Raw genomic sequence first — 25,855 nt, 5'->3', positions numbered from 1 at the left:
ATTGTAACACATATAAGATCTTAACTACAAGAAAAGAAAAAAAGAACAATTGCATCTCCTCGCCAGAGTGACCCTGTTTATCAATTCACAGAAGGTACTGAAAGAAATCCATAACCCTGACTTTTTCTCTAATGGTTATATAAAAATTGAGGGTACCTTGTGCAGCCTTCAGGAGCACAAATGTCAGCATTAGTCAGTCAGTGGAAGCAGTGAAATAACTCATTGTTAAAATTTATTTAGTTTTAGCTTTTAGACAAAAACCCATTACATAGGGAGGAAAAGTCCATACATGGGAAACTCAAATTTATTATAAATAAATTTCAGGGTATATTACTTGAAACCAAAAAAAAAAAAAAAAAAACTTTGGAAGAGCATCCACAACCTGCTTTTCTCTTTTGTTGAACCCTAGAGCTTCACTCCTGCATGATACCACGCCACTCATCTCTGGAGGAAGGCTTCTTTTCCAACTCTCAATAGATCTCTGTCTGATCTGACTCTACCCAGATAGCCTGGAACACAGTGTGTGCTGCAATAAGATAACTCCTAGTGGAATTGGTGATCTCATCTACAAAACCTCCATTTATACTGAAGATTTTGTAATAATATCCATTGTGTCTAGAAGATGGCATCAAAGCACAAGGACCAATGGTGGTTATGAAAAAATAGTGCTATAAGGACTGACCCTCACAGGCTCATGTTACTAGTGAATGAGGTTGATTTTCACTTTACACTGCCTCTCCCAGGTTTGCAGATCTGATTCCAGGTTGGACCTTCTTCAATTTGTCACCTTAATTCCTTTTTCCTGTAATAAGATGCAATGAGTTCTAACTCTATGTATTGACGTAATAAAGGATTTAAAATATCTGATTAATTCTTTTATCATTTTAAAGTGAACTTTTACTTATAGGAAATGTCATCAAATCATAGCAATTTAAGACATTATGAAGGAAAAGAAGTCTTTGAAGAGACTTCACTATCTAAAGAAAGATGCCTGCTTCAGTTTCATAGAATGTTACAACAAAAGAGGTCTTCAGATAATTTCTGGATTATCTTTCAACTAAGAAAGGTTAAGGGAGTTTATTAATTAGCTAATAATGAAAATTAAGTGCCTCCTGTAATCTGCACTGGGCAGGACACTTGGAACACAGAGTTAAGTAACACTAAGAACCTGTTCACAGTGAGTATCCAGCACAGTAAGGCACATCCTCTGAGTCACAGAGGATTATGGCCAGGTCTTCTACATGTAGAAGAGATATTCTTAGAAAGAATATGACTTAGCAACAATCATCCTAATGAGCATATTAGTATTCATGGGGTCCTCATGTCTCTCCATAGGTACCATTGTTGTGGAACATATTACATCTGAAAAGAAATAACCCCCTGAAGGGCACACATTTTAAATATAAATAATACCCTTTCTTTTTGAAATTTTAATTTTTGGAATTCAATACAGAGTCTACTGTTACCAGAACAACCACAACCACCAAAAATCATCTTAAAGTAGCTATAGACTCCCATAAGGATAATGAGTTCTTACAGAGTTTCCCTAGTTATGGAGAGGAAATCATTAGTAACTTAAGACAGAAATAAAGAAATCATCTAATTAATGTATTCAGAGATGAATCTTAATGTCCAATTATTCTCTTGATTTGACACAATCTAGTAACAACATAATATAGTCAGCAACATTGTATTAATGTTGGAAGAATTAGGGGGTAGGTAGCCAAGTGGGGGGAAGGGAGAGACTTAAAAAATTCATTTCTTTTTCTATTTAAGAAAATCCCCTGCTTAAGTTTATTATATTTTTTAAAGTAAATTCACAGAATTAACCAGAAAATCATATCGTGCTGAAAAGTCTGAATTATATTGTAATTAAAGTTTCTAAATATGATTTAAACAAAGGTCTATCTGTTCGATTCATTAAATATTAATAATATTTCTATTTTTCAATGTAGTCTCTTAGTTCAGCTTTATCGATTGATTTAACCAATGTCTATTTGAGCATGCATAATTTTCATATTGTGTAATTGGTCCAATATTAAATGATAGTCACACAGAGCAAAAACTTAAAAATGCCAATTTCATCATGCTCCATATTGATGCTTCATTTCTTGAAAGGCCAAAAATAAAGGAGAAAATCTTTCAATATTTCAGTGATTTGATAAATAATATATAGTAGCAGTTTTAAAAAGAGATATTACAGTGAAAATCTGCACTCATTTCTAACCCCCAGCTCTCCAGTTCTCTACACCTTTTACCAGTTGTTTCTAATTTTTCCAAAATTTAAAGGCCATATCTCTTAATCACTACTAATTTATAAAATAGAATTGCTGCATATATTTTATGATCACTTAACTATATCTCTTTTACATTCATCAAAACATTATAAAATCAAATAAATTTTAGAATGGTAATATCAGTATGAATTTTTTTCAAAAGTTAACATATTCTCTGGTTATTTTTATATCCAGCAAAGTTTCATTGTTCTAGGAGATATACTTGAATTTTTTTATTACACAGTCCCTCTTTATGATCTCTGTTTTTGAACACTTTGAAGTAATTCTCCCCCATTTGTAAAATTATGAGCAAATCTCCATCTCCTTTGCTACTTTTTGGTCAGGTCAATGCTGTTGTACATAATATTATGCAGCTCTTCTCTACCTGGAGTCCCAAGTACGATTGGAAAGACGAATATGTAAGCAAAAGTCTACATGTTCTGTTCATGAAGAAACAGTATTGAATTTGCTATGTATGTAAGAATTCACCTGCAGACACAAAGTCTCATTCCAGAGTGTGTGTAAGGCAAGGAATCTGACCTCAGGAACATAAAGTCTATTTGAAGATGGAGAGTTTATGCACATGACAAACTCATGGCACTGTCACTAGTAACCCTTGGACAAAAATAAATAAATGCAGGAATCCAAAGAAGAGAGAATGGCCACTCAGGCTCAGACAGAGGTGTTTTTTTTTTTCTTTTTTTAGGGCAAGTTTTATAATTGTATCCCAAAATATGTGTTCAGAGTCAGATATACATTTTTAAAAATCCAGAATAGCATGACCCAAAGACATGAAGATGGAGCTCTTGAAGGCTATATAAGGGACACTGAGTGGGATAGTAGCAGCGAAAAATTAACAACTGGGGGTAATGGGCGATCAGGTTAGAACACCAGTAAGAATACCAATTGGTTAGAATACCAATATCTATAGTCAAGATATTTTGGAAAGCCAAAGTAAAGAATTTAATTATTATGTATCAGAAGGGTAGAGTTAGTGATCATTTTTGAAAGAAGAGATGACAAAATTAAAAAAAACAACAACACTTTAAAATAAGTAATCTGAGAGCTTTCTTCTATTCATTTACGTCCTCAGTCATTCAGCAAAAATGGATTTAAGTTCTAGAATACTGTATTATATTTTTCTGCTAAAAATCTAAGCATAGTCAAGCATTTCTTACCCTCAAGGTGCTTTATCTCTAGGGACAGAAATAAGGTGATAAGAATCATTTAGTTTGATATGTGACAGCACAGTGAAAAAGACTTACAGATAATGTTCATGATCGGGGAAAAATTCTTGGCAGAAGGATCACTATGAGTTAATAATATAACCTTGGATCTAAAGAAGAAAGGAAGACATTTTAGGCACGTGGGAACAATTCATGCCAAGGCTCAGAAACATAGCCCAGTGAAGCATCTCTTTGATGTTCACTGTCATGTTCCCTTGTGTTTCCACAAAGAATTCAGAGCTAGCAACCCACTAACGCATTTCCCACTTCATAGCCTATTATTTTTGAGGGGGGGTTTTGGGGTTCAAGCCCAGGGATGCTTTACCACTGAACTACATCTATCATCCTTTTTCTTTTTGATTTTAGGACAAGGATTCATTAAGTTGCCGAGGCTGGCTTCAAACTTGCAATCCTCCTGCCTCAGTCTCCTGAGTTGCAGGAGTTATAGGCATGCACCACCATGCCAAGCCCTTCCTGAACTTTTCAGAAGTTCTGGAAGCCCAGCTAGCCTCTGCACAAATATAACATAGAAGTATTAGAACATCACACCAAAATTCATCCTACAACCAGTGAGGCACAGGAGATTGTGAATAATTGACTCAATCTCCTGTCCTTCCAACAATTCTTGTAGCATTATAGGCTGCTCAGAGGTTCAGAGAATGAAGATCTATTGCTATTATAGGGACTTCAATAATAAGGCCTATCAAAAGCACATCTAAGTCTCTATTCCTGTTTCCATTATGTAACCACCCAAATATACTCTGTGCTAACAAGTCCTTGCTCAGGATTTGCTTTTAGAAGAATCTAAATCATGAAAAAAGTAATTTTTTCAGAGTTTCTGGAGAAAAATATGTGGTCAAAGTATATAGGGTAGGATAGTTATCCTGGAAACTACAAGGACCTTTGTATGTCATGCAAACAAGTTTGAATTTTATGAAAATATGTTATAAGGTACCATTGACTGATTTCAAAAAGGGGATTACCATGATCAAAATTATTATTTTAACATTTCTCCCAGGTAGTAGTACCAGGAATACCAGGAGGTTGATTTAGAGAGTATAATATGATATTCTAAGCCAGGTATTTTAAGTCCTCATTAAGGAATTAATTGTAAGGAGGAATTTAAGTGTTGAAAACCATCTGATATTAGTGCTTGGTTGAACATAAGAGTGAAAAATAGGGAAGCTTATGATGTGGGAAAACATCTTAGTAGAAATGACATTCATTCAATGATAAAATGAAGGAAATATAAGAGCTGGAGTTTGATGGGGGAATGAGTTCATATTTTCGCTTGGGGATAAAATTCACATGGAGAGATAGATTTTTTGTTTTTGTTTCATTTGCTTTTTTCTTTTCTTTTATTTTCTTAGTAGAGGTTTGAATTGCAGATACAGATGTATACCTAAGTGACTTATGCTGGGACCTGTGATGTGTATTCCATATATTCACCCCATCACTTAACCTTCAAAGCAGTCCTAAACTATGAGAATTTTTTTTTTTACAATTAGGAAAATAGATTCAGAGGGGACATTTAATTTGTTTACGATCACACAGGAAGTGAACAGCAGTGAAGAAATTTGAACCCAGGTCTGATTACATAAGAATGTTCTTCATTTGGCCTCCAACACACTACCTGTAACGTCATCTTCATATTGAAATAGTGAACTAGGGTAGAGCTACAGTTTTCATCTGTAACAGATAAGATGGTAACTGATCCCACAGGGATCACACTGGAACCACAAATAGCTTCACATTATCCTCACCACTAAGCTACTCTATCCACCTACCTGCAAAGCAACTCACTCTTCAAATTAGTGTCACACTATTATAAATGGTTCTACTTAACATATTGGATGCTATGAAATATAATTTTGGGGAGTTTATAAAGCATGTCAACAGTTCCAATTTAAAAGCAAAAAAGAAAAGTGTTCTTCTCAAGTAATAGTCTCATGGTCAACTGATGAGAGTTGGGGATGATAACTGTACAACAGCACAAGGAGGTTGGTGGTTATTGTCATTGGAACACTTCACAGGACAGATGGCCTCCCAAGTGCAAAAGGTTGAAATACCTTATTTCAAGTTTGAGAAAAAGCAGTTCTAGTATAAACTGGTAGTTTGGAAAAACACACATGTATTAGTGGTCAGAGATTCAAGGCCATGGCTATAATGAAAAACTGAGATATAATTACACAAAGAATTAAGGTCTAATAAGCAAAATAGAGAATACATAATACATGTAGTAAAATAGGTATATGCATGCGTGTTTAAGTGAGAGAGACAGAGACAGAGAGAGAGGGAAAGAGAGAGGTAGAGAGGGAGAGCATTGGGAGCATTTAGAGTATATACACTTCTAAAATATAGAATAATGAAATATTGAGATTGGAAGAGAACTGAGAGACCATCCTTCTCTCCAACCCCTATTTTCACCTTCAATTTGTTAAAGAGAAAACACATGCAAAAGTGAATTGATTCTTTGATGGTTTAAATCCATGAATGGACTGGACATTTATTGAAAGTTCATCTGTCTAACATTGTTGCAGATACAGGATTTTGAAATAAATGAGAATAATTTTTTTTGCAAGAATATTGTAAAGTACAATTCTATTTTAAGGGTGGTCATTTATAGTATTCATGAAGCAATGGGTTAACCAAGGAGATGTGGCAAGAACCATGAAATGTGTAAGGTTTTCATAAGGAATTTTTTATTTCCATTAAGTTTTTAATAAATTATGCATAGCTGGTTAGTCCATGGCCTACATTTCTTGACCATAAACCTAAAGAATAAATATTTATGAATTTTCTGAAGTTTTACATGGTGACAACTCTCTTAAAGTATCCTCTTATTTTTCTATTTCATTTAGATATAAAATGAGCTATCAGTTGGAAAATGTTTAATTTCTTCATTCAACTGGTTGTTCTTGAACTTTAGGGAATCCCAGAATCACTTATGGGGCATGTGAGGGTGCAGATCAGTGGACCTTATTCCCTTGTGACTGATTGAGTTCTTTTGGGATGTTGATGCTCAGACCATGACCAACTTGTAGGCAGGAACTAGGTCTCATTTCTATAAGGTTATGGTCTACCACATAGTAGAACCTCAGGAAATGTTTACAGGAATGCGTGAATGACCAATCGATTTCATATATGGTATAGCTAAAAATTTTAATTTAGATTAGTAAATGCCCTGTTCAAGAGTCTCTTTGTTACTCCCACTTATAAATCAAGAAAATATTAAGTAATTGCTGTCCCATTTGCTGAAAATGGAAAAGCTGAACTCTGTGTTGTCATGGATACAGTATTCTATTTTCAGTGCTAGTCATGTCCTACTTGTTAATGACTGTTACAGTAACCAATAAGAAAATAGCACTTCACTCACCACGTTTCATTAAATTTAACACCTCATATTAAGCTTAATGGGACAATAAGAACAAAGTTCTGCTTGCCAATTGTTTACAGAATTCCACCATTTCCCAGTGGTTAGTGACATATACAGCATCAATCTTTATGACCAGCTCCCAGAATAAAAAGAAGATAGGAAAATAAAAGCTTTCTATTTGACTTAATAGTAATGACCTCTGGGCCGGACATTTCCTGACATTTAACCAATCACTGGATTAAAAGACTCTACTGTCTTTGATTCAGGATCTCTGCTTCTCCCAAAGATTATTGCCTTGCGAGAAAGACCCTTGCTAATCCAACATTACAAATTTAATGGAAGAGAAAAGGAATAATAGGAATCCAGAGCACCAGAACCTTCAAATGCTTACATTTTATAGTGGCAAATGTAAAATATGGGTGGAGAGTAGACAAATAATTGAACTTGAGTAAAATTCTTCAGTTTGATCATGATGTCAATCCCAATGAAACAATCACCTTTATCATTGGAACCTGGAACTGCGTTACTTTATTTCCAAGGCAAGTTGAACTGTGAGGGTAATGAGCTTAATTACACATATAATGCATAAGGATAAAGCACAAGGATAGGAGTTATAAACAAACAGTTCAGACTCCAGAAGAAAAGAATATAATGAAATAGATTTAATGATGCACACATCTGAGCCAAAGATCAAGGAAGTATTGGAAAATATAACCGCATTTCAAAGTCAAGGGAAAGAAATAGGGAAGGAGAAAAGGACAGATAACTCAGAGGGACTGAATAAATCTCAGATAGGATATAAAAGACTGGAAACAGATGTTTATATTAAACTGCCAATGGAATGATGAAACCATACAGATCGTGGTACCAATTTAGCTGGAAAAAGCTATGGTGAGCAGACAGAGACTGGAGTTGGAGCTCTGTTTTCCACCAGTCAACTAAAAGAGGTGGCTGCTGCCGCTACTGCTAATGATGAATACCATATGCTAGCAAGAGACATAGCCAGTGTGCTCTGCTGTGTTGGTTTGGGAAGATATGTGTAATTTTCTTTATCTGATACAAAATTAGTGCAACTTTGAAATAACTGCATACAGAATGCCTGAAGTGAAGACCATATTGCTTCTCATTGAAAAAGTCAAGAGTGAGTCATTAATTTTTTTTCATTTCGATTCAATAATTCAGTTAAAGTAATTTTACCCTGAGTTAGCCATGGTATTGCTCTAGTTGTCTATTTTATTTTTATACTGGAGAGGAAGCCAACAGTAGAATAACCATGTAGTCAAATAGTAAATGTGATATTTCAAAAAACAAAAACAAAATTTGCTACTTATAGTCCTGTTTAAATGAATATATACAGCTCTGTGTACATATATTAAATACTTTAGTTAGTGTCTCAGCAAAGAAAGGAGCCAAACCTTGTGTTCTAACTATAAATTTAGTATTATACTTAAAACCATCAATTACTGAGTTTAAAGAAATAATCTTAAAGAAAAAAAGAACCAGAATTGGCAATTTGGGTTTTTTTGTTTGCTTGCTGTTTTCTTTAAGGGAATGTTGGGGTTCAAGTGCAAGGTCAAAATAAACAAATGGTCAAACTAGAAGAAAAGGAAAGGATAACTAAGAAATGGTGTGTAAATTACTTTGTTTTCTTTTCAAAACCAGCTATAACTGCCTTGATTCTGAGGTAAACACCTAGTTAATCTGATAAATGCATCAGAAATAAAAGAAAGAAAAGAACAGAAAAAAAAAAAACTTGGTTTTCCTTTCATAGGCAGACAAACAAAATAACTGCTTATCTGAATTTTTTGCCCCCATCATTATATCAATGTTATGTAGACATGGTTGAAATTCTCTCTCTTTATCTCTCCCTCTCTCTCAACCTCATTAAAATATGGAGAGGACAAAGAGAGAGTCAAAGTATAAAAATATTTTGGTAGTCCTCATTAAAAAGAGTTTAAGTACCTTGGATTTTATTTTATTACATAGTAATAAAATTCAGCCAGAGGAGAGATGTTCAATCTGGAACTTAAAGGCCAAAATCTAAGCGCAGTTAACTCTTCACCAAAGAGCCTTTGACCCAGTAGACTTGCAGCTGAGTAAGCCTGTTGCCCCAGAAAAACCATCTGCACCATTTAAGCTGCTATTACTAGAAGGAAGGAAGGAAAGGAAGAAAGAAAGGAAGGAAGAAAGAAAGGAAGAAAAAGAAAGAAAGAAAAAGAAAGAAAGAAAGAAAGAAAGAAAGAGATCTGCCTTAATAGTTAAAGTTTCTTGTACACCCATTTCTATTGAAAAAGGGGGAAAAAAAAGAATTCTGACAGAATGTGAACCTCCTAAATATTATCAGATTATCAGATAAACTTTAATATGATATGCTACTGGTCTGGTTTTGTTTGAAAAATGAAAGAAATAAAAGAAAGAGGCAAACACAATATGTACCAGAAAACTGAGAGGAAGGAAAAATAACTGCCAGCAGAGACACATTATGCTGTTTCACAAACTCCTGTCATTTCATGCTTCTCTATAGGCTCAGGACTGATTTTCACTAGTGAAGTAGTCTTTTAGTTCTCCGATATCAAAAACACATATATACTACTTGACAGCTCTCCAAACCTGTATGTTGGGGAAGACACCTGTTCTGTCTCTTGTTCCTGGTCTAACTCAGTGGCACATCACAGATCTAAACATGTAACTCCTCCATGAGATTGTGTAGGATCAATCCCAGTGTCCTGGTGACTGTTGCTCACCTTCAGACCCCTCCTGAATCATGAATCCTGTTGAAATTCACAGCAAAGATTTGCATTCCTAACTAAGAAGACCAAAAGCTCTGGATGGAAATTTTTTATAAATGCTCCTTGAACTGACAGGAGATCTCAGGCTTGCTTGGGAAAGCTGACAATTCTGATCTCTGTTCTACACCCCTCTATCCTGCTTAGGTTCCAAGAATCAACAATGAAGTGGGTGTAGGAAGAAATGAGAATTGTAAAAGTGCCAAAGGTATCCCTTGGAGCAGTGTATATGTTGTGTTGTCATGTAAAAGAGTCCTTGAAAGATAAAGGAGTGAAGTCCAATTCTATTACTGGTTCCGAGTTCATCTGAATCACTGTCTAACTTCAGACTTCCAAAGATATCACAGTGCCTGCAATAATTAATTCACCTCTTACTTCCAAAAACACGTTGGAAAATTAATTCCCAATGCTAAAATGAATTTGGCAGCAAAACACGTTACAATTTTGCAGGTTACCTGGCAATCCTTTTGAAATGTTATCTTGGGTAAAATGTACTCTGGTATCTTCCCCACAGATGTAGTCTGTCTGATTCCTGAGCTTTATTTCTCATTACATTAAAGAAAACATACCTCTTTTGATGCTTTTATAAAAGAATACAAGTTATCTTTCATAAACATTTATACAGATGCCAAAATACATTTAACTATAAGAAAAAATCAGGCTAAATTTTAACTACAAGCAAGAATGAAGAGTATGCTTATACGAAAGGCAATTAAAATTTAACCTTATAAATAAAGTGGAAATAAATTCTGTTATATTTCATGACTGTTGTCATTTATCATGGGAGATACCTACATAATAATTTAATCTCAGTTTAAGGGCAATGAGGACTGCAGTCAATTAATATGCTATGACCAGAACATAAATTTCTGAATTTATATATCAAAATAGTGACCACGTAGACGCCACCAAAACATAAGCCTATAATTTACAGGTCTGTCAACAACTGAGAAAATCACTTGAAACATAAAGATAGTTATGAAGACTGAAATTCTAGGTGCCATCAAGTAGAAATATTCTCTCTTTCTCTCTCTTTTTTTTTTAACTGATAACTAAGGTTTCCGAAAGCACAGACTCAGAGGGAACTCGGATACTCTTTGATGGGCTCTCTTTGGGCTACACCAGTCTGAAGAATAGACTATTTATATGAATATTGCAGTAGGGAAAAAAAAAAAAAAAAAGCCGGACACAGCTGGCTACTCTTTCCTTTGGCAAGAAACAGCAACGGCCTTACCATCCTTCTGTTTATGGCAACGCGGGCTACTTTATTTGAAAAGTCACTCATTTCTATGATTGCAGTGGACATGTTTTCATCAACAGAGCAGTTCAGGAGGAAAAAATTATTTTATTAGCTAATTTTCCTTTCATGAATTAGGGATTTTTCTCTGCACAGAGAGAAATTTCAAACCCCTCCAGAAATGGAAGCATGCCCATGGATTGACTACCACAGATCAAGTTTCCAGTGCTCTAATAACCTGCTCCAGTGAAAACATATTTTTAATTTGCTTTTAGGGTTATTTATTTTTTTATTATTACGCTAAGGGTTCATAATTTAATGTCAAACATAATTTTGCACGAATTATGTGACTGTACTATGATGCAGTAGATAAGCTCAGTGTGCCTGGTTGGCATGGTCTCAAACGATGTTTTTGAGAAAATGGATCACCATTTGGCAGGTTGCCATTCCATAAACGGCTCAGTAGAACTTTAAAAGGAAAAAGTTGCAAAGAATTTTCATGTTTTGCAAAAAAAAAAAAATATTACTAGTAATATTAGAAGCAGAAAAAATAATTACCCTCTTATTGCTTTCTACTAGATTAACATAAATTGTATGAAGCTAATTAAGAAATTAAAAGGTTTCCAATTAGAAATTGCAAAGTCATATTTATTGTAAATTGTCACCTAGCCAAGTGGAATAATATTTTTAAATGGAAATTATTGTTTAAAAATATAGTAGTCATCATAGTGTCTCCAAGCTTTATGATCAGTTTGGTGCATTTAGAAGCATCTACAATGTGCCAACCATTATGTTGAGAATGAGAAATGCAAAAATAAAAACGATTGCCACTGTTCTCAGGGAGCTCTCTGCCTAGAGGAGGAGACAGACAGAGATGCATCCCATCAGTGTGATGTGGCAAATGTTGTAATGCAGTTATGCAGAGGGTTCTCTGGAACATAGATAAAGAGCAGTTAGCCAAGATTTGGGCATGAGGTGAAAGGCGGAAAAATGTCTCCAAGAAGAGATTGGGGGAATAGAGTTGGTGTTCCAAGTTGGAAGGCACAGAATCAAGGGAATTGACTTGGCCAAAAAAATGATTATTTGTGTGTGTGTGTGTGTGTCCTTCAGTTTTAATAAATATAACATTCATATGTCGCTAAGTTATTTTCATGGACTTTAATTAATCTATGTCTCTTCCAACTCTTAAAGTTGAAGTATGAAGGATTTTGGTACCTTCATCCTACAAGTAAAGACGGTAAAGTCCAGACAGTTCTGTGACCAACCCAGGGACACTCAGGTAAAAATGCATCTGTAATAAAGCCAGTAGTAAGTTACCAACTCCTGACTTCCATAATTATTATTAAATTATTATTATTAAATTATTTAGGTAATTGGTTGCAACTCTTCCTAATATTTTCTAGTTCCCTGTATCCTTACCATGTAAAAACCATCCTGCTACACTGCACTCTGCCATTATCCTGTTCATCACTAACAAGGCAGGGGAGTGCAAGACTAATGAATAGTGAGGAGTATCATTTTGGCCTATCCATTGGAACAAGAATTTCATTATCTTTACATAAACAAAAAGAATCCCATGTCTATTTTAAGTGTTCATGAACTGTGGCAATCAAATCATACAGAACATGAAACAAACTTCACCTCTTTGTTTCCACACTATCAGATACAAGTACTTTGGTACAGAAGTGAGGGGCTTGGAAGCAAAGGCATTTCAGTTCACAACTGACCCACTGACACAGTAGCCATTCAAGAAGTTATAGAACAATACTTTGAGGTTGATTGAATTGTTGTATCACTGATCTGATTTTGTCATTATAGTAAACAAAGTAATTGAATTGTGACACTTTCATAAATCTTTTTATTAAAAATCTCACTTGTCTTTGTACACAATTGTCCACACAGTGAACAGTTCTATTCCTGAGTTTTCAATCTAATTCGAAATATTTATTTTTAATAATGTAAGAGATGTTAATTCTCAATTGAACAGAAAGTATTAATCTAACCAGGCATGGCGTGATTACTTGCATTTTTTGTTTTGTTTATTGTTCACATTGAAGAATCTTGTATTGACCAAGGGCTGGTCTGGATAAATCTCTAATTCAACAAGAAAATACTGAGTGTGACAAATACTTGCTTTGAAAGTGGCTTAAAAAATCATTTTCTCTGTATAATGGAACCATAGAACTAGTTATGGGTTAAAAAAAAGACTTTTCCAATAAAATGTCTACATAAATTATTTAGGTAATTGGTTGCAACTCTTCCTAATATTTTCTAGTTCCCTGTATCCTTACCATGTAAAAACCAGACTTTTCCATTGGTGACATGTAATAGTTATGTTAGGTTAGGTTAGGCAATAGCACAATAACAACCCCCCCCCCCAAAGAATTATAGCATATTTGTAAAAGTAAAGTTCTTGCTCATGCAAGGTCCTCTGTGGGTCTGGTACCTTCCAACTAATATCACATGGAATTAAGTTATTTACATCTTGTTACTCTGTTAACAGAAACATTCAACTTTTAAGTTACTGCATTGAGAAAGGAACTGAAGAGCCATACTCCTTCTCAAAATGCTTTTGCCTGGGATAGACCTATATTTCTTCCCCTCTCAGCCCACTGGTCAGAAATAGCTGGAAGGCACTGCCTAACTTGTAATGGTATGGGAAATAGAAGTTTACTTGAATTTTCTCCAAACAGAGCACATATCTGGAAAACTAGTCACGGTTCTAAATGATGCTTGTATTTCTGACATCCTTAGAAACTCTGAAAAATGTCTTAGTTTTAACATACAACAACCTAGATCGTGCATCTTGAGATAGAATTAATATCAAATATTAAATAACAAAAGAAAGATATTCTTCAATATAACAATGGAATTATACAACTGCTTAAGGTCAATTATCTAGAAAAAAATAACTTTTCTGCGTATGTTCTTATATTTTCCTTCAGTAAATCTTTATGAGTCCCATAATCTGAGAAAGGAAGGCTCAGAGAAACTCTACTGCATTCCTGACGTGAGGAGGCTGCACATTCTAGATCAGGATTTGAATCTCCTGGGTCTTACCCTAGTACCTGTATTCTTGCTACTTTGTCATACTGATTCATCAAGTATAAATAGACCAGAAAAAGTGACCAATATTTCTGACCCACCCAAAAACTCCAAAATACTCCATGAGTAGAAGTCACCACCAACCAGGTTCCTAAATCCTCTAAGGGCAAACAAGACCAAAGTGAGGCTCAGAGGTAAGAAATTAGCTTGCTCTTTAAGAAAGCTAAATAAAGAATGAAAGTTTACCCCGAATGTCCACTAGATGTGAGAATAAAGGTAGCCAATGATGCAGGAGGATTTTAAAATGCAGCGGGAGTTAGTCTTGACAACTGTCAGCACACACAATATAGTAGATTAATTAAGAACAGATTCTGGCATCAGATTGGCCTAGGCTGCTGCTTCTCACACCACTTAGAACGTATGTGATCTCGTACAGTTTGCATAACCTTTTCTTGATTTGACTTCCTTTTTTCTGTAGAAGAGTCATAATGCATACCTGGTTAGATTACTATGAGGATTATATTAAAGAAATTGAAGTTTGAAGTGATGACAAAGTATGACAATGTCTTTTCCTGAAAGAGGAAACATCTTGAAGGGACTCAAAAATAACACTATTATGGAAAACACCTAAGCCACGTGAAACCTGCATGGCACTGAAAACCCATTCTAAAGAACAGAACTAATAGGAAGCAATACAAACTCATCCTACAAAATACATAAATATTCGAAAGTTATTGACGTAAATTCAACAGTGCTAAAACAATTTATCTCATTTCCTACCATCTAAGAAATTTCCCCATTATATGATCGTAGTTGCTGATAACCTTGTAGATCATTATGATGAGCAAAGTAATTCATGCTCCCAATATGTGACTAAAAATATGACTTGAGGATATAAATCCAACTTAAATCATTTATATGATTTCAATAGTTTGGTTTTACATAACACCACTCAACACATTAATCACAGTTCTATTCTCACAGTATAAATAGCCAGGTACAGAGATTTATATTGTCTACTTATTCAACCCAATCTTTTGGATATCATGTCAATATAAAAGTAAATAATATATACATAGCCAAAATTGGTTGCATAACCAGTAGTAAAATCTCAGAAATATGTATCCATTTTAAGTATAGACCTCTGTTTTTGGTAGTTGACAACATAAGTATTTTTTAGTTTTTCAATTCTAGGGGAAAAAATGTTTGTGCTAATTCGTGTTAGGCACTAAACAGACAGCAATCAAAACAGGTTCACAATTTTTCCCAGGAAGATCGAACCAGGGTAATGATGTCACGAAAGTTTTTACAGTGATCTGAGGTTGCGGCCACCTACAGATAATGATGGAACCATACCTGAATGGTGCCCTCAGCACATTTAGCATCCCCTAAGTCCTGAGTAACCAAGAATGACTTAAAATGTAAGCTGAAATAAGATAAATAAGTCATGAATAAGCCAGATAACAGTATCAGGGCTGTGAAAAGATTCTTCATTACTAAGCATTAAACATCATTTTGATATGAATTTATAAAGGCTAACATTTATTTGTCATAACTGTGAACATTATCTAAAGGGCCTCAAATGAGATGAGTGTGCATACCATTTGCCTTTTGAAAATAACATTCCGTATAAGAAAATTTTATATCGGTCACATTTAAATAGATGGGTTATAAATTCCTCAAGTAAATAATTGTAAAGGAAAGGAATATACCATGGGACCAGAAGTTGGGAGTCCTGAGTTTCAGTTACAGGTCTAGCCATTTCACAAAACCACATTACTCATTGGCACCTTGAGTATATCATTGATTAAATAAGAGGAAGTTACATCATCTATTAAATCATCATGTACAAATGTATCCTATGTGTCCCAAGTGAAAGCATACCATCTTCACCTACATTTAGTCCTGTGCTTTCTACCACAGGTAAAATACTTCCCCAAATACAGAATTCACTGACCACAAAACTTAAGTTCTGACCACATGTAGCCTATTAAACTATAATAGACAAATAAACCTTGTGACAAACATAATTATATAATACAAATTTTAGTCTTATTATGTTGAACCATTCATGTTAAATTCAAACACCCACTTCAAATAGAGGTATCCCAGATTACCTTGATTTACTCAGTGGCAAACATGTATTAAAAAAAAAAAATTGGAATTTGTGTGAGCTGTAGGGAGTCAGGATAATTCAAGACAAGTCTAATCATACCACCTATTATTTCTTGAATCCTTACTAAATGTCAGGTAGTATGTTAAGAAATTTGTAGGCATTATCATCTGTAATCCACTGTACAATCCTAGGTATTAGATAATGTTATTCATATTTTTCATGGGAAAATGACTATATACCTTTTTCATAGACCCTCGTTGTTTGAATCCATTTCTATCCAACTCCAAAGCCTCTAAATACTGCCTTGTAAGTCTGCTTCCTGTTGAAATCACACATGGAGTTCTCTAGAAGAGTCTAAAAAGACCATGTTAGGAGCATAAGGTAGGGAAGACTATATATAATTCTGGGCTTAGGCATGGGTTATTTTAACAGTCATCATCATTAAGCCAGGATTCTATCTGTCATTTTGAAAGTAAGAGTTTTATTATTTAATAAAAGGGGACTAATTCACTCAAAGACACTAAAAGGAAGATGAATAAAAGTGATAATATCTCTCTCTGAGAATTAGCATAACTAATCCAAACTTAGATTTGCATATAATTCAAATTTCAGATTATTGTCATAATCTTTAGAAATGCCTTGAATGGAGGTGGATTTAAACACAAGAAGCCTGACAGATGCTACTGCCATGTTACATTTTGCCAGTAGAAAAGCACATCTACATCCAGCCCCAAAGCAAAAGCTTTTGGAACAAAAGTTTTTTTCTTCTATTTTTCACAGTATCCCCTTTACCCATTCCCGTGTTTAAGTTTAACCCACAAATCTAATTAAGAATGTTTGATCCAGTAAGAGAACTGTGTAAGATTCTCTCTCCCCATTTCCCCTCACAAATACAGACACTATTGCATTTACTATGTACTCAGATAATTTTTCTCCTTAACAAAGTTCTGAATTCTAGAAATTTTCACAAACTAATTATACCCAAGCTTTCAATGAGCTCAACTAAGATTTCATCATCACAAGAAACACAATTGTACCTCTTGTGGCTCATAATGGTAATGGTAGGCTTCTGCATCATTGCTTTGACAATCTGCCACTGATTCTTGTGGTCTTCATCCTGGTCTCCAAACACTTAAAAACAGCTGGCAATCTTGATAGAGAATTACATTCTCACTTGTTGGTCCTTGAGCTTCTTAACAACTTAAACTATTGTCATAATGATGTGGGCCATGCCCAAGGGCTTCAATCTGATACATCCACCTACCACAGCCAATGGTTAGAGCCTCCTGGCAATGGCCTTGTATTTCTTAGAGTTCTAATCGCCTCTGAAAAGAAATGCTTTGTTTTAAAATACTTTTTTTTTCACCTTGCAACAGACAATTATTAACAATAGAGGTAAGGAAAATTAGCACCAGCCACCAACACAATAGTAGACATGAGATTCTTTCATGTGTATTCCCTTGAATCTACACCATGAGAATTGCCCTGCTTATTGAGACTTTGTACATGGGTGGAATAATCATAGAAAGCGTGACATAAAATAAGATTGCATTAAAAAACATAATATGAACAAACAGGGTGAGGGGAATAGTGAAAGAATTTAAAAGGAGGTAATTTGAGAGGATTGTGAAAAAAGCAAAAAGAAGGAAGGAAATCCTCTGACATAAATAAATGCTGAAACCAAGAAGAAAGGAATGAAGAAAAGAAAGCTATCTCATATGGTATAAGATTATAGATTATTTCAGCATTCTGTTCATTTGAATTATAGAATTATAATGTTAGGATAAAATGTGAGTAGATTATAGTTGAGTGATTCAGTGAAAAAGGCCAAACTCATTATGTGAATTTCAAAACAGGATATAACTTGTGGAGTGTGGGTCCCTTTTGTCTGGTATAGGAGGTCTAACCCTTTAAGTAGCAAAAGTTATAGAGTACACGTTTTCAAAAAATTATCATTGCTACTTTTGGAATTTACTGTTAGAATATTGTTACTTTAAAATTCAGTGGTAGCCTCTGGATCTCTTTTTTTTCCTTTGTGTACAGAAGTAAATCCATACAGAGTATTGGTTGAGATCACCAAAATGCTGCTGGTGGTTAAAAAAAAAAAGGGGTGGGGAATAGGAAAGACAGTAGAATGAATCAGACATAACTTCCCTATGTTCATATATGAATACACAACCAGTGAAACTCTACATCATGTATAACCATAAGAATGGGATCCTAATTAGAATAAGGTATACTCCAAGTATATATAGTATTTCAAAATATACTCTATTGTCATGTGTATCTAAAAAGAACAAATAATAAATAAATAAATAAATAAATAAATAAATACATACACACATACAAAAAAAGATAAAAACACTAATTACTAAACACTAACTTCATAAAATAGTGGGTTAACAAAGATAATGTTATATTTCCTACAAAATAACAAAATTTTCTCTTAATGCATGATTTATAGATGCTTGTCATCTTTATCCCATGTGGGAATCTTCACAAAGGTCAAGCAGTGCAAATTCCAGCTGAACATCTAAAGTGGATTCATGAAGTTGAGAGTTTACTCCGTTTAACACTGTTGAAAACAAAGTAATCATCATTTCTAGTAAATTGACTAACTTGTGATTATTGGCATTGCAGGCTACATGACAATCGCTATATGGTTAAAAAATGAATTGGATGTGCTTTTGCAGTGTTGCCAGAGTTGAAATGATATTTAAAAACTTATACCAGTGAGAATAAATGATATATTTAACATCTAGTCTGTTAGAAATTAGTGGAGCACCTTTTTATTAATATCAGAGTATCGTTTGAGCTTCACACTTATCTTTCCATTTTAAGCACCTACTAGCATGTATGCTCTAACAAAACACATTATTGAATCTTTTTTCAGAAGTAGAGAAGCTAATAAGAAATGGTAACATATCAAAAGTAAAAACAAAGGAGAGACATAGTGGCGGGGCCGGAGGAAGGGGTGGGTGTGATCATAGACCTCAGCCTAAATCCTACAGGAAAAGGGTAACCATGCAGGTGAACAGGGGAAGTACCATGCAACTCGGGAAGGAGAATAGCTCACATCTTGACCACAAGAATTTTTATTATTTTCATGACCATTAAATAATGAGAGACAACCGTATCATACAACCAAAGCTATTCTAGCACAAGAACACAAATTTTACTTTCCTTCTTACATGTCTCTGATGAGGACACTGTTTTTGCACAGTTTTTGTAGCCTCCAATCAGAGAATTGAAAGAGAATGTATTGAAATTATTTACCCATTAAAATTGAACAGCAATGACTAAACAAAATGCATTTTTGGGTACCATTTATGTATCTGGTCGGTCGTCTTCTGTTTAAAAATCTTGGAACTCATGTACCCATGTTCAGACTGTTCTATCTGCTCTGGATGTGGTTTTCAATCTCCATTTCTTGTGTGCAGCCATGTGAACAAGACTTTCCCTGCCTGGGTCTTGACTGTTCAGAGTTTATGTCCTCCACAGGTATGGAGTCAAGAGCAATCAAAGGAGGAGAGACTGCCTAATGAACAAAGTTGATCACACATAAAATACTAACTTAATATTCTCAAGTTCATTTCTTTTCCATAAGCTATGTACAAGATAATGATGGACATTGGTTACATTTAGCTGTGGACATTGTCAGATTATCCCTCCTTATTTTTCCCTCAACATTACTATATCCATACATTCTTATGAGCATGGTCCCATCTTCCTCTCATCTGCTCTTACTTTAATATATTCAATGACCTCTTCATCACTACATCTTCAGTCTACAAAGACCTTCAAGTGTATATTCACTCGAAAAGAAAAAAAAATTCATTTTGCTGTTTAATTAAACTTTCATCCAATTTCTTAAAAGGTTAAACTGTTTTATCAAAGCAGACACCATATGGTAGTGAACATCCAGAGGTGTGTTTTGCCGCTCCCACATAGCAAACTGCTTCAGAGAAAGGGCTAGGTCTGTCGATCTTTGTATCTCCATGACTTGAATGGCTTCTCATTACACATTAGGTGCCCAATAAGTAATGCATGAAATAACTCGACTCCATCAGTCACTTATCTCTTATTCTTCTAAAATATGGCCTCTCTGCTCACAACTCTACTGAAGGTCAACCAGTCGAAGTTGATTAAGTTCTTAATCTTTTCATACATGCTTCAAACTGTTGGTAGCATTTGACAGTCCAGAGGATGGGCTTTACAATAGAACAGACCTGAGCACAAATTGCAGCTCAGCTAATTTCTAACTGTGCAAACTTGAACATATTACCAAACACCTCTGAATATCAATTCCTTCCTTTGTAAAATTAGGGTGAGGTCATTCCTCTGATAAAATGCCTAGGAAGATTAAATATCTTTATGTACATACATATCTGGATATAGAGTGGATCCTCAGTATGTGTTGGTTCTACTTCATCCTTCTGCTTCTGCCCTTCATTTTCTGCTATTCTGCATCTGTGATAGTCCACCTTCCTTCTTGCCTTGCTGTTACTTTGTAACTTCTCAGACTCCTTCATTATCATGTTCCCAGTAAAATGAATTCAAGCTCTATACCTGCTCCTCATTCTTTTTTAATTTTTTATTTGTTCTAATTAGTTGTACATGACAGTAGAATGCATTTATACATTTTGACAGATCATACATAAATGGAGTATAATTTCTCATTTTTCTGATTATACATATTGTAGGATCACATCAGTCATGCAGTTACATATGTACATGAGGTAATCTGTTTCACTCTACTCTCCTTCCTACCCTGATACCCACTTCCCCTCCCTTCAGTCCCCTCTACCTAATATAAAGCAACTCTATTATTCCCTATCCCTCCCCCATTGTGAATTGACATCTGCATACCAGAGAAAATATCTTTGTTTTTTTGTGGGGGGTTGGTTTATTTCACTTAGCACGATATTCTCTAACTCCATCCATTTACCAGCAAAAGCCATAATTTCTCTCTTCTTTAAGGCTGAGAAATATTCCATCGTATACACTGTATTCCTTAATAATACCATCTAATCTTTGAATTTAACCATTGCCTTTACCTCTATTTAGTTAACTCTGAACCTCTCTCTACCCTCCTGACTCGTGATAGCCCACAGCTGGCTAAACATATGGTGGATGCTCATTAGTTCAAACACTACATTTTTTCCCTTTAAATATGCCACTGACTCTACTCTTCTCATTTGTTGCCCTTTTACTTTTCCTTTTCTGTTTTGTTTTTGTTTGTTCGTATTTTAGTGATACCACCACTTACAGAGTCAAACAAGCAAGCCAGGAATCTGACTGCCTTCCTTGATCCACCACCTAGGAGAGCTCAATTCTGACATCCTAATTCCCTGATCAAACATTTTCAGTAGCTCCAGTGGTGGGCCTTGAAATCTTAACTCCTTAGTTTGTCCATGGGAAACTCTCCATAGTTTGGTCCCATTTGCTACATCAACCACATTTTCGAGGACTCCTGGATTCACCTTACATTTCAACCAGTTCTCAGTATTTCCTTAACTGCTCCCTCCCTACCCCCCTATTTCTTAAGCTTTCCTGAATATCTGTCTCACAGTTCCTACCTTTCCAATTTCTAGACATCCTACCACGCAGACCATATAGCCCATCTGGTACGGTGCCTGCCTCTCATGCTGGAGACACGGGTTGAGTCCCCAGCACTCTGGGATTGTGGAAATAGACATCCTACCAGGTTCATTTTCAATGTCCATTCCCCAAAGACTTCCTTGGGCTTTATAGCTAAAAGTTATCTTTCCTTCTTTAAAGAATACAAGACAATTTATCAATTTCTCTTAGAATATTTATTGTTTACCAAATAACTGTTACTCGTGTGTATTTATTTCATAGTCTGCCAAGCTACACACCCTTCTTTCCCTGCCCACAGTGAATTTCTACCCCATCCCTTTTTCTACTTCCCTCTGTGACCTGGATTAAAAATCAAAACAACCACATAGGCATAGGCAATCCTATGCATAAAATTGATTCAGTAAACTTTCCAGGAGATAGTTGAACGCATCCACCGGAGAAAGTTTTTCTTCCTAGGTCAATGTTTTGAGAGGTATGATTCCAGGATCTCAGCTGTGGTAAATTTTGCTGGAAATCTGACCACCAGATAAGTAGAGTGTTACTGTATAACCAAGAGCTTCTTGCCAAGGAGTTATAATTAGCAACAGAATCAGCTGGCATTACTAAACTATATTTCGTTTCTTTAATCTCCTTTTTCTTCCTTTTGTTTTCCTCCTCCCTGTATGTGGCTGATAGAGTCAGATGATCAATAATCTGTCTTTCACCAACTCTGATCATCATCTTCGCTACTGCCTGGATGCTATTATTCACTTTAATACATTAATCCTTGGGTTGAAATTCTTAAACCACAATTCTTTATTAAAGGACCATCTTGGCATCCATGTGCTGATAGCAGCTTGTCTGATGCTTCAAAAAAATGAATCTGAATGAAGCCTCTTTTTCCCCCAGAAGATCTGACTAAAGAGAGAACAGAAAGATACAGACAAAAACAAAATATTTCAGCTCATTGGCACAATTGAAGATATGGAAAGAAAATTGAATCTTATTACATAAAGTAGAGAATAGGAAAGTCTCACCTTGCAATTACCATTAGATGTCAACATGTCACTTAATGACAAAGTGCTGAGAAATACTGCAGCATTTTATTGAATCTTACTCTCATCGCTATCACAATGAGAAATAGAACACACACTGTACTGGTTAGCAGACCAAACCTTTGTACTATTACTGTAACCTTTGGTGGAGCCCAGTGATTTTTGTTCCTTTTCAAAAAGACATTAAAGTGACAGTGTGGCAGGCCATTTTTTCCACCACACACACTAAAACTAGTGTGCGTGCAGCAGAACCCTGCCAAAGCACGTTGCATTCATACAAAGATCCATACAGATCTTAATCATAAAATAATCCATTCTGTACTCTGTTTTTATGACATTTATATGAATCTGGCCACAGCCTCATCAAGCAGTTCACAGAGGAAAATTGTTCTATTTATGTGGTCGAGACAGGGTGGACTTGATTTTCAAGCAAAGGCAGAAAGAAATACCCAATTTTTTGTAGTCACAAATCTGGAACTCAAAAGAACTATTTAACACCATTCTGTAGCTATATTTGTAAGCAAGGATCAGAAGGGATCAGATCATCTTCCTCTGTCCCCTGTCAGTAGTAAAGTCATCTATTGATATTTCTGAAACTGAGAGACTGAGTGAAGACACCTGGAAATGGTTTTCTCCCTCTTTTCTATGTAATTGCAAAAGGCAAAGAAATGGATGTGTGGGTAAAAGTAGAAGGGAAACTTTCCAATGTGCATCTGCTTTAATTTATTCTTGCTCCTGCATTTTAAGAACTAATAATTTTTCAATTAATTTCCCCAAACTTTACTCTTTTTATTCTGTCAGGTATATTACAGAAAGAAAAGCAAGTAATCTGTGAAATTTTGTTCTGCCTTATCTGACTTTTATTTCAGGTTTGTGATGAAGGCAAAACTGAACCTATATGCTTCTTTAGTGTAATCATTTTCTGGGTGCAACTAAGACATGGAGAGAGAAAGACAACTGTTTTGTTTCACATAATATCTTTTAGAAAGCTAATTTTCTAGGTAAACTAGGTGAATAAGTAATCTGGTTAAAAATATCTCACGGGCCTGCTGCCTTAATAATATTTCACCCATTCATCTCACCCTCCCCTCATGTGCAGTCTGGCTTCACTAACAATGTTCCCCATGCAATTTCAGTTTTATGTCATCACTTATAATTCTCTTAAATGCTGCATTCATTACTTCAAAGCCAGACACCAGGCTCTGATAATCTAAACCTTGCATTTATGACAAAGATATGAGTTCAAGTTTTCCGGTTTCTTTAAAGTCACCATTACTTGTTTGTGTGTGAAATAATTACAGAGAGATCCAGGATCATGTACAGCAATCAAACACCATGTGACCATAAGAACCACATCAAATGTGGAATTTTTTTACACATTTCATCAGAAAATAAACCTTTTTTCCTTTTTGCTTTCCAATAATAAAGAACACTCCTCCTTTTTTTTAGAACATAGAGGAGAAAATGAGGAAGTGGCAATAAGCTTAAGACTGTTGTAAGAAACTGAATTAATGTGAATAACTTTGCAATGATTGCTCCTAATTAAATAAAGATAATGTTCAGGGTGTTCTTTTTTTTTTTTTTTTTTTTTTTTTTTTCCTTTAGAAACCACTGGTATTTAGGTAGTATGTTATACATTGCCTTCTTTCTCTAGACATCCCTACCCTAAATAAATGACAGCATAAATAGACACATAAACTCCATAGGAATCATTAGTGTGTGAGATACTGTTACCCTGAGGCTGCTGTAACTCACATATATTCCCTTCCTTCTATTTCAAATCTTTAAAATATTTTCTTTTCAAATACTTATAAAAGCACGTATGGTTGAAATAAAAATAAAGCACATACAGATGATATTTTTAAGCACAGCATTCTCATACCAGAAGGAGAGTAGTCAGACATGTTCTGTTTCTCTGAATCCTATATGTGTCCAGGAAAAATAAGAGCTTAAAAGCAGGGAGGACCAAGAAGAACTTGTAGAAACACTTTGAGGTGTTGCAACTGTCATTTATAAAAGATCTGACATCATCCATGCAGTCTACTTTCTTAACTTTAACGTTTATGACAGAATGTGCATTCCATTGTTAAAATGTGAATGTGTAAAAGCACGTGTGCTCCACGTGCAGTCACTCCGCACAGATGAGAGGTCCTGCACAGACCTCAGACATCCAAAAATACGTTATGATAGAGAAATCCCTTTATTTAAAAGGAGTAGTGAATAGTTTGGCCTAAACATATCTATTTATCAGTGTCAACTTATGTTTCAGACAACCCCAAGTTATTGGAAATAAGCTGCTAGGTAAAGACTGTCATAAATTCTGCAAATGCAACACATGAAAATCTATTTTCTGAAAATGAGGGCCCTTCTATTAAACTTGCACAGCCCCTCCCACTTCAAGTCTTTTCCAAACTATTAGCATGCCAGCTTTCTTGTGAGAGTTAAGACAAATCATAACAACATGTAAGAAAGTTGAGCACATACCTGAATGGTTTGTGTGTGAGTGTGTGTGTATGTGTGTGTGTGTGTGTGTGTGTGTGTGCTGCAGAATAATAAGGAAATTCTATAGGACTCCTTGAAGACAGCAAGAAAGCTTATTAGTGGTTTTATTTTATTTTATTTTTTTCTGATCTGGCAGATATCCATCTCCCTAAACTGCTCTTTCCTTGACAACATTGAGATTTAAGGGAGCAACATCCTTTCCATCTAAAGGATTATACATCAAATGCCTTGACCACCGTATGAAACTACTCATAAAAGAGTGCAAAGTAGGGGCTACATTAAAATAGGATCCCCAAGGCTGCATTGACAAGCTAAGTCCATGCACTGAACTCTTGAAAATGTTGCAGACAGACTTTTCCTGAAACAAGAAGGCCATTGCACAACAGAGCCGTGATATAGTGTACATTTAAGTTACATGATCACAACAATGCAAAACTTGGCCAAATAGATAAGTAAATTAGCTAGAAAAGTTCCGTTTATGTAGAAGGCAATTCTGCCAACTCTTTCTACAGAATGAGCATGAAATAGAAGACATGAAGCCACTCTTGCATCAGTCAGTCCCAGTTCTCCTGTGCCTTTCATATAGTAAACAGCTTCCAGCACCGAGGTGACACAAGCATTTAGAAATAACCATTCTTTCCTACAACATGACCCTA

At 35.1% G+C, this 25,855-nt stretch overlaps 1 long non-coding RNA gene across 1 annotated transcript in view; it reads left to right on the top strand.

Annotated features, from left to right (window-relative positions):
- The first annotated feature begins 7,906 nt into the window (after positions 1 to 7,906).
- The window catches only part of LOC124980805 (uncharacterized), a 142,149-nt gene continuing 124,200 nt past the window's right edge, over positions 7,907 to 25,855 (top strand). The window contains exon 1 of the long non-coding RNA XR_007107873.1: positions 7,907 to 8,019. This is a non-coding gene — a long non-coding RNA (uncharacterized LOC124980805). The remainder of the gene's footprint in view (positions 8,020 to 25,855) is intronic.

This window comes from Sciurus carolinensis, chromosome 3 (genome assembly GCF_902686445.1).
Source record: "Sciurus carolinensis chromosome 3, mSciCar1.2, whole genome shotgun sequence".
NCBI lineage: Eukaryota > Metazoa > Chordata > Mammalia > Rodentia > Sciuridae > Sciurus > Sciurus carolinensis.
The sequence above is the reverse complement of the archived record's forward strand: the minus strand, read 5'-3'. Positions and strand labels throughout refer to the sequence as shown.